The 15,459-nt window shown below is 36.2% G+C and overlaps 1 protein-coding gene across 2 annotated transcripts in view; it reads right to left on the bottom strand.

Annotated features, from left to right (window-relative positions):
* Positions 1-15,459, bottom strand: part of nell2b (neural EGFL like 2b) — a 369,230-nt gene that overhangs the window by 180,873 nt on the left and 172,898 nt on the right. The gene's annotated exons all lie outside the window — the stretch shown is intronic.

Raw genomic sequence — 15,459 nt, 5'->3', positions numbered from 1 at the left:
ATTTGAACTGTTTTATTACTCAAGTATTATTCTTTTAAATAGTTTATAGATTATTTAATCTAAAATATGCTTTTTAGATAATATCAAGTGTGAAGCTTATAATGCATGTAAGTAAAAAGTCTATTACTCATGCAAATAAATGCAAATTTTAATTATGTGTTATACGTTGACAGACATGATAAGAAACTTGTAATTTCAGAAGAAGTATTACATAATCCAACAATGGAAAATCCAGGGAGAGACAGAAGTTAGGAAGTAGGATCATATTTAAAGAAGAATTTCTGATACAAGCCTAAAGAGAATTGAAAGATGGGTAGATCATAGAAGATATAGAGAAAGGTCTGAATTTGTGTCATCGTTGCGAAGCTGTTGTGAGAATATTATTTTTATTATTATTTATATTTTGCATGTAATCTTTTATCTTTGTATTTGATTTTTGTGATTCAATAAATGAGCTCAATTGTTTTAATATCAATTTGATGTAAATCCTTACATTTTTCTAGTCTCAGAGGTTCAGGTGGGAATGGAGAGTGTCATCTTTGAGGTTTCTTTGAATGACTAAGCAGGGTTAGGAATGTTAAATACATGCCTCTGAGTCAATGGCCTATAACCAGGAACCGAACCTGTTAGAGCCTGAACACTAGGTGCTTGGACCAGAGATCTGGAACTGAAGAGTGAACCTTATGGGCCCTAAGGTCATCACTCCTTCCACATAATGCTGACAACTATTTTCAATGCTTTTACCAGAAGTCACTAAATGACATCATCATCTTACTTCCATATCCATAATAGATTAGATTTGACCAATTCAACGTGTCCATCCTGATGTACTTGATAAGTTCATTTTCATTTATCTATTTACTTAAGAATTGATTAACTGATTGGCTGCATTATTTGTCCTGTGAGTCTGTATCCTTGATTTTTACGTTTCTGCTGCTGTATTTTATTAAAAGAGACTACCCTAAAAAGGTTTTGCTAAAATTTTTAAAAATCACAGTGCATACAACTATAATTACATGAAATTAACAAAAAAAAGGTTTCTTTATTTAGTCATGTTTACACAGGAAAACATGAAATTTGCCTTCTTAGTTTCATCTAATAACAGACAGAATGAAATAAAACAGACAAATAGAAACAAGAAAGGTAAGGTAAGGCAGTTAGATAATACATATTTACACCAAAAAAAAAAAAAAATATATATATATATCAAAACCTTAATCATTATCTCCGATATTTCTTATTGAAAAGTTGAATCCGAAAAGATCGCAGACATACTATAAGCACCTTCCGTCGATGGGTTATACAAGGAACAAGGAACATTATAAATGCGCAGGGCACAGTACTACTTGGCCACGGCCCTGCCTGACTGCTGTGTCTGTGTATAGGAGAGTGGCAGATCCTGCTACAATTAATAACTGCGCTGTTGCTGCTTCAAGCTGAATAAAGCTGGTGTTGCTAAAGTACTGAGACTCAGCTTCGTGTTTTGTGGTGCAAGACGGGGACTCGCACATCACAGCACACACACACACTCACACACACACAGTCACAATGCTGTAGTAAACAGTATACGCTCATACGGATGTTGACTATATGAGTGAGGCACACCGACTCAGACAGCGAATAGGAGACAATTGCCCACAATCCCACAGCAAGAGAGAGAGAGAAGAACCATCAGCTTAGTTGTGATCACATGACGCTCAGCAGACAGAGCGTATACATACTACTCGTATTGCAAGACCTCGCTCGTTGATCAAGTCAAAATTTATTAAAAATTTTAGCTCGACTTGCAAAACACTCATAAACCAAGTTATTCGCAAACCAAGGTTCCACTGTATTTGTATTCCAGTTAATATTGCTATCTAGGTAAGTTCCTAAGTATTTATATTCAGTCACTATTTCTACCTCCTCTCCCAGAACTACAATAGGTGAACTTCCCATTGGGATTAATAAACTATCTATCTATCTATCTATCTATCTATCTATCTATCTATCTATCTATCTATCTATCTATCTATCTATCTATCTATCTATCTATCTATCTATCTATCTATCTATCTATCTATCTATCTATCTATCTATCTATCTATCTATCTATCTATCTATCTATCTATCTATCTATCTATCTATCTATCTATCTATCTATCTATCTATCTATCATACAGATTTCTGTCTCTTAAATTCAAATATCATTTCTTTGGTCTTTTTTACATTCAGAGTGAGAGAGTTTTTATTGCACCAGTTTACCATATAGTCCACTTGATTTAGATAGTGGCTTTCATCCTCCCCAGATATGCGTCCTATGATCATGGTGTCATCCGCATACTTGATAATGGAGCAGTGGTCATTATATGTCTCAGGTCACTTGTGTACAGAGTAAGCAGTAATGGTGATAAGACACACCCCTGAACTTTAACTGTCTGTGAATGGTTTAAAAGAAAGTTCTGAGTCCATAGTGTAATAAATGGGTTTACATTCATACTGTTCAATTTCCCAATCAGTATATGAGGCTGTTTAGTCATGTTTACACAGGAAAACATGAAATTTGCCTTCTCAGTTGCATCTAATAACAGGTAACAGACAGAATGAAATAAAACAGACAAATAGAAATAAGAAAGGTTAAGGTAAGGCAGTTAGATAAAACATATTTATACCAAAAAAAAAAAAAAAAAAAAAAAAAAAAGGTAACAGGATATATATCAAAACCTTAAACATTATCTCCGATATTTCTTGTTGAAAAGTTGTATGGCACTAGGAAGAAAGGAGATTCTGGAGCGATTTGTGTGGGTTTTCAAAGCAACTATCCTTCCTGATTTACTGAAGTTTAGTTCTACATGTAATGGATGTCTGTCATCAGTTGAGATGATTTCCAGTTTCTTTAGCATTGCCCTCTGACACACACTAGTCAAATCATCTACATCAGCCCAAATAACTTTAGCTGCATACTTCGTAATCTGCTGGAGCTTTTTTGAGTTTTGGTTTCTCAGACTATCAAACCAGGCAATGAAACTGAAAGTGATCACGGACTGGATCATACTGCGATAGAAGAACAACATGAGGTCCTTGTCTACTTTAAATAGTTTGAGTTTATGGAGGAGAAATAAGCGCTGGTTGCATTTAGAAAATAATTTTTTTGTATTTGTATTCCAGTTAAGATTGTTATCTAGGTAAGTTCCTAAGTATTTATATTCATTCACTATTTCTACCTCCTCTCCCAGAACCACAATAGGTGAACATACAGATTCATGTCTCTTAAAATCAAATATAATTTTTTTTGTCTTTTTTACATTCAGAGTGAGAGAGTTTTTATTGTACCAGTTTTTTTTTTTGCTCTTTATTTCGTCTTATACGATTTCTCGTATTAGAAATTTGTTAGTTTTCGCATACCCCTTGGGGTCAGAGCGCAGGGTCAGCCATTGTACAGCGCCCCTGGAGCAATTACAGGTTAAGGGTCTTGCTCAAGGGCCCAGCAGAGTAGGATCTCTTTTGGCAGTGACGGGGATTCGAACCGGCAACCTTCAGGATACCAGCGCAGATCCTTAGCCTCAGAGCCACCACTCCACCCCAAAGTTTACCATACAGTCCACTTGATTTAGATAGTGGCTTTCATCCTCCCCAGATATGCATCCTATGATCATGGTGTCATCCGCATACTTAATAATGGAGCAGTGGTCATTGTTCTGTCTCAGGTGTACAGAGTAAACAGTAATGGTGATAAGACACACCCCTGTGGACTTCCTGTGTTTGAATGAATGGCTATTGAAAAAGTGTCCTGAACTTTAACTGTCTGTGAACGATTTAAAAGAAAGTTCTGAATCCATAGTGTGATAAATGAGTTTACATTCATACTGTTTAATTTCCCAATCAGTATATGAGGCTGTATAGTATTGAACGCTGAAGAAAAATCCAAAAATAGTGCTCTGACATATGAACCAGGCTGATCAAGAAAGGTGTAGATTTGATGTAAGATAACAAGCAGAGCATCTTACACACTTCTATTTGCACAATAAGCAAATTGATTGTTGTCTTGAAAAGACTTTGTCTCTCTCATTAAAATGTTTTTCACTAAATGTTCAAAGCATGTCATTGGAATAGATGTAAGTGCCACTGGTCTGTAGTCATTTAAAGAGCTTGGCCTAGAAACCTTAGATACAGGGGTAATGATTGATTGTTTCCACAGATTAGGTACAATACCACAGGTCAGAGACCAGTTAAAAAGCAAATGAAAAACTGGAGAGAGCTGCTTAAAGCAAGACTTTAAGTGCCGACCTGATATGCAGTCTGGTCCCACTGCACTGTTTGTTTTGGCCTGCCGCAAGCCTTTCTCCACTTCAGTTAAACTGAACCCCATCACAGCAGAATTTCTGGTGTTTTTATAAAGCATCTCCTTTATTTCTGTATTTTGGGTGCTGAAATCACTTTTTTCAAATCTGGCAAAAAAGTTATTCAGTTCATCTGCTAAAAGCTTGTGGTCTTTGTCAGCTGGAAAATTCACATTCTTTTTAGAGCCCAATACTGTAATTGTTTTTAGTCCCTTCCAGACCTGCTTTGGATTGTTATCATTAAACCACCTCTTGATTTTTTCCCCATACATCTTTTATTTTGTTTAATTAACCTGTTAATCCTTTGCTTTAAAATTCGCTTATCTTATGTCTTATTTTCTTGATGTGCATGTTGCTTTTCCAATAGTAATGCTTTAACCTCTTTAGTGATCCATGGCTTACTGTTTGGGTACAACTTGACAGTTTTTTCCTTAATGATCATAGACTCACAGAATTTCATATATTCGCTGACAGTATAAGTGGCCTCATTCAGTGACTGTGTGAGGATATCAGCACATCCCAATTCGTACTGGAGAAGCATTCCTGCATTTCTTCTACACTGTCCTTGCACCAGTTTTGTGTTGTTTGTATGGCTGGTTTTTCTTGTGCTATACAAAGTAAAATAAGTAAAATAAAATCACAATAATATATATCACAAACTGGGGAATGTTAAAAAAAAGTTTCAGTACATATTAAGTCAAACTAATATATAGACAAATCAACTTTTTTGGTTATGAGTGTGGATTACTTTAAGGATTATATGGTTTTGATTTTTCAATGTGTTTTTGAGTGTTTTTTCATGTTACACAATTTAGCATAGAAGTCTGTCTAGCAGTAAAGACAGTATGCCCTGGAATCATTCCTTGCAATACTTTTGCAAATATAACTTTAGAATGAGACATCTTCAACCAAACAATTACTGCTCTTTAAATGTGTTGGTTATGTGTAGTGCATTAAGAATGGGCCATCTGTAGTTATTATTGACTTGATGTGCAGAATATATTGAAATAGGAAAGAAGTAAATTGCTTCTTTTTTGACTATTTGAAAAATATTGCCTCACTATTAGCTAAATTGTCTCAAGTTCAAGTAAAAAATAAGGAACTTTCTTGTGTGGACCAACAGTTGCATTTAATGATTGACCATTAGCCACTGTGTCTCATGCAAGCGCTGCTCATTTGCAACTCAGAACAAACACTGCCGGCAGTTTTTACTGCACTCTGTCGAACTGCATAGCAATCAGTTGTTACAACAGCTGTTGTCAGTGACTTGAGAAAAGAAAACTCACTTAGGTCAACTGAAAATGTCACTAGTTTAGTCACTAAGCTCTTTTTAAAAATAAAGTCTCCAAAGAGGTCTGAAAAGTTTCTAGATATAGCAACAATGTTGTGAAGTTGGCAACACCACATCACTCACCTCTTAGCCTGGTAAAGAGAGACAAAACTCTTGGGCATCCCTCCAGGTCCAGATCTGGATACTTTATTATTATTATTATTATTATGCATTTCATTTATACAGTAATCCCTTGCTATATCGCGCTTCACCTTTCGCGGCTTCACTCTATCGCGGATTTTATATGTAAGCATATTTAAATATATAACGCGGATTTTTTGCTGGTTCGCGGATTTCTGCGGACAATGGGTCTTTTAATTTCTGGTACATGCTTCCTCAGTTGGTTTGCCCAGTTGATTTCATACAAGGGACGCTATTGGCAGATGGCTGAGAAGCCACCCAACTTACTTTTCTCTCTCTCTCTCTTGCGCTGACTTTCTCTGATCCTGACGTAGGGGGTGTGAGCAGGGGGGTTGTTCGCACACCTAGACGATACGGACGCTCGTCTAAAAATGCTGAAAGATTATCTTCACATTGCTCCCTTCCCTTCAGCTGCTTCGTGAAGCGACATGCTGCATGGTGCTTTGCATACTTAAAAGCTCGAAGGGCACGTATTGATTTTTTGACTGTTTGTTTTTCTCTGTCTCTCTCTATCTCTCTCTCTTTGTCTGCTCCTGACGGAGGGGGGTGTGAGCTGATGCCTTCAACAGCTTTGTGCTGTGGTGCTTCGCATACTTAAAAGCCAAACAGCCCTATTGATTTGTTTGCTTTCCTCTCTCTTTCTGACATTCTGTGCTCCTGACGCACACTCCTTTGAAGAGGAAGATATGTTTGCATTCTTTTAATTGTGAGACGGAACTGTCATCTCTGTCTTGTCATGGAGCACAGTTTAAACTTTTGAAAAAGAGACAAATGTTTGTTTGCAGTGTCTGAATAAAGCTCCTGTCTCTCTACAACCTCCTGTGTTTCTGCGCAAATCTGTGACCCAAGCATGACAATATAAAAATAACCATATAAACATATGGTTTGTACTTCGTGGATTTTCTTATTTCGCGGGTGGCTCTGGAACACAACCCCCGCGATGGAGGAGGGATTACTGTATAGCCAGGCACTTCACAGTGTCTCAGATAGTATAGCATGGCATATATAACATTGGATACAAATAATATCCGCATAGAATGATAGAAACAGATAAATATAGGATATACAAATACTTGACACTGGCAAAAATGCAGAAATGGGCCTGGAATATAATTATTTTACAATCAGCAAAGTTGTCTAATATAGTATAATAATGTCAGTATATTGGACACTAATAGTTTGGTACAGTCATAACATTTATCTAAATCTAATAACCTAGAAGGAATCAAATTAGCTAAATTATCAGTTATCAATAATATCAGTTCACTTTCTGAACCTGCATTTATTTCATTACAAGGTCAGAGAATGCAGAAGCATAGCAAAGTGGCATTGGCCACAAAGCAAGATGAATCTTTGGAAGTGACACATGTATGTTGCAGGACATGCCAACACTCACTACTATGTGGCCTGTTGAGAAATTCCAATCAATCTAGCATGTACTACTTTTTGGATTTTGGAACTAATCACAATGAATGGGCAAAAATCCATGCAGACACAGGGAAAGCATCCACACAGGAAGTCTACAATAAATATACTTAAATAAAATCAGTTGAATGAAGCTGTGGTGATTCAGTGCTAAACATTTCCCACATTTGTCATGCACAATTCTATCTGAATTTAGTTACACTTTTTATTACTTTATTATGACTGTTGTTGATGAAATGTTTTACATGATCATAAACATATATGAATTATAGTCAACAATAGCGTGAGAAGCAACTTATATTTTAGCAATGCAGTATATTAACAAATCGATTTAAAATAGAGCTTTGTTAAAGAAATTAAAAATTGTGAATCAGAGTAAGCCATCTTAACTTGGGTGTTCACAACAAATTTAATGATTTACTTTGTAAGGTAGAAGTACACAATAATCAAGAATAGCTGAGTTGAATATTTTAAAGATTAATATGCATGATACAATTTAAATGTTTAAATTCTAAATATACTGCTCAAACAAATTAAAGGAACACTCTGAAAACACATCAGATCTCAATGGCGAAAAAAATCATGCTGTATATCTATACTGATATCAACTGGGTAATGTGTTAGGAACAAAAAGATGCCACATCGTTTGATAGAATTGAAAATTATCAACCTACAGATGGCTGAATTCAGAGACACCCTGAAAATCAAAGTGAGAAAATGATGTGGCAGGCTAGTCCATTTTGCCGAAATTTCATTGCAGTGTCGGATGGACTAAAACATAATGTCCCAGAGGTGTTCTATTGGATTTAGGTCAGGCGAGCATGGGGGCCAGTCAATGGTATCAACTCCTTCATCCTTCCACATGAGACCAGGCATTGTTGTGCACCAGGAGGAACACAGGGCCCACTGCGCCAGCATAGGATATGACAATGGGTCCAAGGATTTCATCCCAATACCTAATGGCAGTCATAGCCTGTAGAGGTCTGTGTGTCCCTCCATGGATATGCCTCCCCAGACCGTCACTAACCCACCACCGAACCGGTCATGCTGAATGATGTTACAGGCAGCACAACGTTCTCCGTGGCTTCTCCAGACCCTTTCACATCTGTCACATGTGCTCAGGGTGAAACTGCACTCATCTGTGAAAAGCACAGAGCACCAGTGGTGGACCAGCCAATTCTGGTATTCTATGGCAAATACCAGTCGAGCTCCACGGTGCCGGGAAGTGAGCACAGGGCCCACTAGAGGATGTCAGGCCCTCAGTCCACCCTCATGAAGTCTGTTTCTGATTGTTTGGTCAGAGACATTCACACCAGTGGCCTGCTGGAGGTCATTTTGTAGTGCTCTGGCAGTGCTCATCCTGTTCCTCCTTGCCCAAAGGAGCAGATACCGGTCCTGCTGATGGGTTAAGGTCTTCTACGGCCCTGTCCAGCTCTCCTAGAGTAACTGCCTTTCACCTGGAATCTCCTCCATGCCCTTGAGACTGTGCAGGGAGACACAGCAAACCTTCTGGCAATGGCATGTATTGATGTGTCATCCTGGATAAGTTGGACTACCTGTGCAACGTCTGTAGGGTCCAGGTATCACCTCATGCTACCAGTAGTGATACTGACCATAGCCAAATGAAAAACTAGTGAAAAAATAGTCAGAAAGGATGAGGAGGGAAAAATGTCAGTGGCCTCCACCTGTTAAACCATTCCTGTTTTGGAGGTCATCTCATTGTTGCCCCTCTAATGCACCTGTTGTGAATTTCATTAACACCAAAGCAGCTGAAACTGATTAACAACCCCCTCCGCTACTTAACTGACCAGATCAATATCCCAGACGTTTCATTGACTTGATGCTATACTCTGATTAAAAAGTGTTCCTTTAATTTTTTTGAGCAGTTTATTTTCAATTGTAATAGAAATTTGTCATTTTTTTACCTTCTGATAGAGGTTCATAGAGGGCTAGATCCCTAGTAAAGGATCAAATATAACAGCATCTTTGTAATCACTGACCTTGAAATAGTCTAAATACTCCACATGTTTATTTTTATAATTTGTCATTTTTAACCTTCTTGGAGTGGTTGATAGAGGTCTAGAACCACCATTAATGAATCCAATATCAATAATATCAATAATACCAGATCAGCAACTTTGAAATTGCATAAAATGACACTCCAAATGCCTATATTACCGATCCCCATTTTTTTCATTATTTTGTGAAAAGAGGTAACTTTGATGCCTCATATTTTATTAGGGGGTAAACCCCTGGGATTAGCTGATGTGGCATGCACAATTTTTGGCCAAAATCTATATAACTAGACACCAAGACGAGTTGAGCAGTTTGTCTTATGTGAGGGTTTTCTTATATTTGTGAGTCTGGAGGCGCTGGACAATTAAAACGGAAGTGATTTCAAAGCATTCATAAGTCATTCTTATTAACACCATATCCTTTAATATTTTTTTTAGATGGTGATCTGCTGGTGAACTAAATATACTGGACAATTTTACTGAATTTCAACTAAATATATTGGATAATTTCACTTTTGTAGGTCATTAAAAAGAACATCAGGTTAAGAATAACAATCAGACAAGCTTTAGATTATATTGCACCTTTATTAGGGATCTTGTCATCATGTCGGTGCTTTATAATGACTTCTTTTTTTTAGTTCATCCTAACATTTTATACATCAAGAACTTTTTTTAAAACCTAAGTGACTGTCCATTTGCAGTTGTATGTATTTATCATACCTGATAATGGTCTACAAAGGGGGATCCAAAAATTCACAGAATTGTTATAAAAACCTCTTTGTTATACAACTTGCAGCATTTCACTTTCAGTCACCTTCAAAATACTCCCTTTGAGATAAATTGCACTTGTCTTAGTACTTTTTTTTTCCATTCCTGGAAACATTTCCTGTACTCATCTACAAAAATATATTGCTACAATATACAGTCTATATATATTGTCTGGATGTGACAATATTTTTTAAACGTGTTAAACAGGAAGCATTAATCAAACAAATTAACACGTTAACTTTCCAAGGCCAAAAATCTATCTATCTATCTATCTATCTATCTATCTATCTATCTATCTATCTATCTATCTATCTATCTATCTATCTATCTATCTATCTATCTATCTATCTATCTATCTATCTATCTATCTATCTATCTATCTATCTATCTATCTATCTATCTATCTATCTATCTATCTATCTATCTATTGTCACACATGTGTGCTTGGAAGGCAGCTAAAAGGACCAAATGAAAGTAATTCCATGCCAAGCCAGGGTGTGGTGGGGAGCATTAATCCTTTCTCTGTTATCCCCGCAGATCAAACATGGGAAATTCTGCCTGATTCCGGACACGAAGATGCCACTTCCATTTCCGACCATGAGGACATCACTTTCCGGTTCCGACCACGAAGATGTCACTTCCAGACAGACACCTTAAAACCCAGACCACTTCCTGTTTTCAGTCAGTCAATGTTGGACTCAGTACTGTTCACAACTCTGCAACTTATTTTGCCTATCTATCTATCTATCTATCTATCTATCTATCTATCTATCTATCTATCTATCTATCTATCTATCTATCTATCTATCTATCTATCTATCTATCTATCTATCTATATATATATATATATATATATATATATATATATATATATACAGTATATATACACTCTCCTCTTATTCCAAAACTTAAGTCATTATACTCCACTAATAAAAACTGCCACTGGCAGATAGGAGAAGATGAAGATTTTATTAAATTAGACAGACAAACACATCTCCAGAGACATCTGTGAGATCACTCAGGGACAGTTAAAGCATATGTTAGGGAGATTTAATCATTTCTTATATTACAAAATGCATAAAAATGATTGTAAACCAGAAGGGTATCAGAAATAATTTGTGATATTTGTAAGACTAAGAATATACAAGATCACCAATTTATATACTCTACAAAAAGGCTGTCCTATTATAAATCTTTAATCTTTTGATTAGAAATGAAATTGAGCAACTAATATTTAAGTCATTCCATTCTTATCATAAACATAGAGAAAAGGCTAATAAGATTTCAATTCAACAAATATACAAAAAGGAAGACTGGAACATACTTGTGGAAATTAACAATACAGTTCGAACTAAAGTTTGCAAGCACAAACAAATAACTAACACATTTCAAGAATATTAAATTATTATCTTTATACGTATTAAACATGAAGCTTATGATAAAAAAAATCCTTAATAAAACATAAGTGTTTCAGGTGTACTCTCTTCCAAGGGAACAGCTGCAGTAATACTGAAATAATATTGAAATGAGTAGACCATCAATTGAAGCCAGAAAAAAAAAAAAAAAGCTAAATTGACATTAGTAAACAAAGCAAGGACTGCTAGGCAGAACTTTAACAAAATAAGACTAAATGAAAGCTAAATAGTTTGGGTGCATCCACACTCTTAAACAACCATTAATTGTGAACAGTTCTGACTTTTACACTGCTGGAAATCAGCACTTGAGCAACTTTCCAAAATGGTAGCGCCAACAAAAACAAAATGTTATTGTGGGAGAACAGGATTAAACTCAAAGCAAAAGCAAACATGAGAAATGAGTCACTTAAGCTTCAAAACATTAGTGTACTCATATAAATGTTATTAAAAGCCCAATGAACACAGAGAAAAAACTCAACAGAGCTGATGATCATAACAGTAGGCGGGGGCACTGTTTGTAGAGAAACTAGGCAAACCATTGAGACTCTTTGAAGTTGAAGATGCTATACATTCTTTACAAAGTAGGAAAGCTTTAGTTCCAGATAGCTATGCAGAAAATTTTATAAAACTGTGTCAGTTAAATTAGACCTGTTAATGTTAACTATGTTTAAAGAAGCTAGACTAGATAACATTTTACCAAAACACATTGTCTGGTATCATTCACTGGCTTTCGAAGACTAAAAGCTGTTTAGGTTGCATCCTACAGACCAGTCTCATTACTAAATAATAATGTTAGGATCCTGGCAAAAGCTTTAGCTAAAGGAACAGAGAAAATGATTCCTTCTGTAATTTAACAGGATGAAAATTGATTTATTAAAGGCATTTATTTTAAAACCTTTGACAGTTGTTCAATTTAGCACATACTCAAGAGTGTCTCAGTTTATGGAGGGCATGAAGTCTCTGGATGTTGAAAAGGCTTCTGATAGATTTTAGTGGATATATCATTTTACTGTATTACATAACAATAAGGTTTGGACCCAGTATACACAATACACAGCTACATATTAGATTACATAGCCAGAGAGAGCTGTAATTTATTACCAGTACTTTTTGCAATTGCTGTTGGCTACCCATCTCCAGAAACAGTCAGAGGTCATACACACATATATATTATTTACTTTTTTACCTTTATTGACTTAGCCAATGCTTTTATCCAAAATGGCTGACTTGCTAAGGTGATCACCCGAGTAACATCAGCGTGAACGCTGTTTTGAAACAAGTGGTACAGAAAAAGGTTGCAAAATTCATTATCACAAGTGAAGAGCTCTAAACCAAACAGAACAATGCAAGACTACATACTCTGAAAACTCTTTTTAATGAAGAGAAATTCATCAGTAGCACTTATTATAAATCTAGTAGGCAGGTTTCGTAGGATCTCTGGATTCTAAACTAAGAGTGAATGCATACCTTACTCAGTGAATTGTCTTGTATATCAAACTAAACTAAATCACTTGCCTGGGAGTTATAGGTGGATTGCTCAAATTTAATTTCTGCAATATGATGGAAAGAATAAAACAAGATGTTAATAGATTATCATCTCTTCATCTCTTTTTAGCTGGGAGAATTACAATTCTAAGCTCCCTCTAATCTAATGAATATCTAATGAGTATTCGTATGTGAGATCAACTCTCACCTCCAGCTGAGTTTCTTTATTTCAGAAGACATTAGAAGCTCAGAGTCTGAATAGGTGAACTTCACGATCTCTGTAGTAGAGGCAGCTGGAAGTATTTGTTAATGCCTAATATGTCAGCAACTTTAGGTAGGACCTGTTCATGGTCACTAGCTGTAAATGAAGCTATCAAGATGAAGAAAGAAGTTTCTGTTCATTGTTAGCTGGATGATGACCAGATCGGACTGATAGGAACTGGCACATCAAAAAGGTAGCAGTGACCAAAATAGCCCTGGTGTGTGTGGAGTTTGGTGGGGCCATGGAAATGAGTTTTGGGAAGCCTTAAAAGGTCCTGAAACATCATTTGGCAGTCTGTACTTACCGAGCCTGGAAAAAGCTGACCACAACTAGAGATATTGTTGAGACGTGGAAGGAGTACTTTGACGAAATGCTAAACCTGGTGGATGTACCTTCCTTGGATGTGGTTGTGCTAGAAACATGGGAGAGATTAGGGTCCATATCTGTGGCGGATGCCACTGTAATGATTAAAAAGTTCCACAATGGCAAATGCACTGGATATTGTGAATTGTGTTTTGGCAAAAAGCCTCTTCAGTGTTGTAAGACAAGTGGAGAAAGGTGTATAGGGTCTTTCAGATTGGAGTGATGGTCCCTGTTTTTAAAAACAGAAGAAAAGAGGGTGTGCTGCAATTACTGAGGGATCAAACTCCTTGGCATCCTTGGGAAATCCTATGTCAGAGTACTAGAACAGAGACTCTATGCAACAGCTGCTGATTATTCACCAGTTCTTTTATCTTTTTTATAAAAAGAAAAAAAATATTTTCTCAAGATTCCTACTCACAGATCATCACAGTTTTTGAATGATCATTTATTCTTTAAAGCTGATGCATTGATTCTGGTTTCACTTAGTTGCAACAAGAGCAAAACATAACCACCGATAAATCTCATTAACAAAATCCTTTCAAACACTGACCTACTGTTTCAGAACATTCCTTCTTATATGCCAGATTTTGGTAGCAAAAATTGTATACTGTATTTGAGTATCTTAAATTTACTTTCTAAAGATATCCAATACTTAAATACCATATGTGAACAATTCCAGATCCTGAATACCTCACATTTTTTGTGTTTATCTTCATAAAACTCTTTTAGTAAAACCACTATTCTAGGAATGGATGAATTTAAATTACCTGTTCATTTGGATATATTATCATGCAAGTGCAAAGTCAGTCAGTCAGTCAGTCATTATCCAACCCGTTATATCCTAACACAGGGTCAAGGGGGTATGCTGGAGCCAATCCCAGCCAACACAGGGCGCAAGGCAGTAACAAATCCCCGGGCAGAGCGCCAGCCCACGGCAGCAAGTGCAAAGTGACAGACAAAAATAAACCAAACTATACGTACCACAATGAAGACAACTAATGTCACCTAGCTGTTTTAGTAAAATCTTTAGTAATGTCTGACACCTGTTTTAGTAATGTCTGCAATGCCTCACTGAAAAGAAAGAACTCAGTGTCTGCTGGCAAATTGCAGCAAAAGATGCAGTGTGCTTTGCAGATTAAAAATTACAGTGGCAGTTTGAGGGTGGATACCTAACATGACACAAAGTGACAATTTGATTAAAATGAAGTTTTGTATAAAATGCCACAAAATACCTTTAAGTAGAATGTTCAATTGCTTTAAAAAACATTGGTAATGAAAGCATTAAGCACACAAGCTTACACATGTCACAAGAACCTGAAAGGAGGCAGACCTGCTACTTGAAAAAATTAAAACATAGTCACTCAAATGGAGGAGGACATCGGACACGATCAGATTCAAAGGTTTTAGTAAGTTTTACTCAATGTTTAAAGTTAACTTTACAAGGCATGATCCCTGTAATATACACTGACATCTTTTCCTTGCCCAGTTGGGGACATGTATCCCATCCATGTGTTGTTATAATGTAAAAGACACTGTACATTTTATTTATAAAAGAAAGAAAAGCCTATTTATGAAAAAAGGTAAGCACTTCTAAGGATCTGTTGTAACACTCACAACTGCTACACAGTATGCTAGGCTCAGTTTATTTTTGACTATACAGTACCTCAAATGTTTGCCATTATCTAACTGAAAATCAAAACAAAATATAGCCCAGAGTGACATAATAGAAAAAGCATAATATTTTCTTGTTAAATGAATAAACAATAATTCTGAAATAATCCATTTACAGACTGCAAAATATAATGGAAACGAGCAGAAAGAGGCACCTGGAGGCAATATGCTTCTTAGATTGTAATTATAAGGTATCTATTTAGCCAAATAGATATGATACACAAATTTGCAGTATTTTGCAGAGGAGGCTTTAGGAGAGCAGACT

The sequence above is a fragment of the Erpetoichthys calabaricus genome, chromosome 1 (genome assembly GCF_900747795.2).
Source record: "Erpetoichthys calabaricus chromosome 1, fErpCal1.3, whole genome shotgun sequence".
Lineage (NCBI taxonomy): Eukaryota > Metazoa > Chordata > Cladistia > Polypteriformes > Polypteridae > Erpetoichthys > Erpetoichthys calabaricus.
Note: the sequence above shows the minus strand (reverse complement) of the source record. Positions and strands in the feature narration are given on the sequence as shown.